This window comes from Canis aureus, chromosome X, assembly GCF_053574225.1.
Source record: "Canis aureus isolate CA01 chromosome X, VMU_Caureus_v.1.0, whole genome shotgun sequence".
NCBI lineage: Eukaryota > Metazoa > Chordata > Mammalia > Carnivora > Canidae > Canis > Canis aureus.
Genome location: NC_135649.1, coordinates 65141595 through 65143313, shown reverse-complemented (window position 1 = coordinate 65143313; position 1719 = coordinate 65141595).

Sequence of the window (1719 nt, the reverse complement as noted above, 5' to 3'; positions counted from 1 at the left end):
GCCTGATAACACTTTGTGTGGGGTTTGCTTATAGGCCCAAGTTTAAGTTTATTTGAGTATTTCCACCCTCCCCTGCATCTGATTTGCTATCAGAAAACCCATAAGTAAGATCTGAGGGAGGCCCCATCTGGGAGAAAAATCCATGTGTGTGTGTGTGTGTGTGTGTGTGTGTGTGTGTGTATGTATACATGTGTGTATACGCAAAAGTATATGTATGTGCACATATACACATGTGTGTATGCAGACATACACAAAAATCTATACATTATATATGCATTAATCGTGTAACATTAATATATAATACATATTTAAGCATAATATAGTTATATAATACAATTAATATAATAGCATATAGTAACAGAACATACTATATAATACATAATGTATGCTCTAATATGTAAATGATGATATAATTAATATGATTATAATATATGTGCTATATTTTTTATAATTTTAAATTTTTTACGTATTTTTTTAATTGGAGTTCAATTTGCCAACATATAGCATAACACCCAGTGCTCATCCCATCAAGTGCCCCCCTCAGTGCCCGTCACCCAGTCACCCCCACCCCCCGCCCACCTCCCTTTCCACCACCCCTTGTTCGTTTCCCAGAGTTAGGAGTCTCTCATGTTCTGTCTGCCTTTCTGATATTTCCCACTCATTTTTTTCTCCTTTTCCCCTTTATTCCCTTTCACTATTTTTTATATTCCCCAAATGAATGAGACCATATACTGTTTCTACTTCTCCAATTGACTTATTTCACTCAGCATAATACCCTCCAGTTCCATTCACGTCGAAGCAAAAGGTGGGTATTTGTCGTTTCTAATGGCTGAGTAATATTCCATTGTATACATAGACCACATCTTCTTTATCCACTCACCTTTCGATGGACACCGAGGCTCCTTCCACAGGTTAGCTATTGTGGACATTGCTGCTAGAAACATCGGGGTGCAGGTGCCCGGCGTTTCACTGCATCTGTATCTTTGGGGTAAATCCCCAGCAGTGCAATTGCTGGGTCGCAGGGCACATCAATTTTTAACTCTTTGAGGAACCTCCACACAGTTTTCCAGAGTGGCTGCACCAGTTCACATTCCCACCAACAGTGCAAGAGGGTTCCCCTTTCTCCACATCCTCTCCAACATTTGTGGTTTCCTGCCATGTTAATTTTCCCCATTTTCACTGGTGTGAGGTGGTATCTCATTGTGGTTTGGATTTGTATTTCCCTGATGGCAAGTGATGCAGAGCATTTTCTCATGTGCATGTTGGCCATGTCTATGTCTTGCTCTGTGAGATTTCTCTTCATGTCTTTTGCCCATTTCATGATTGGATTGTTTGTTTCTTTGCTGTTGAGTTTAAGAAGTTCTTTATAGATCTTGGAAACTAGCCCTTTATGTGGTACGTCATTTGCAAATATCTTCTCCCATTCTGTAGGTTGTCTTTGAGTTTTGTGGACTGTTTCTTTTGCTGTGCAAAAGCTTCTTATCTTGATGAAGTCCCAATAGTTCATTTTTGCTTTTGTTTCTTTTGCCTTCATGGATGTATCTTGCAAGATGTTACTGTGGCCAAGTTCAAAAAGGGTGTTGCCTGTGTTCTCCTCCAGGATTTTGATGGAATCTTGTCTCACATTTAGATCTTTCATCCATTTTGAGTTTATCTTTGTGTATGGTGTAAGAGAGTGGTCTAGTTTCATTTTTCTGCATGTGGATGTCCAATTTTCCC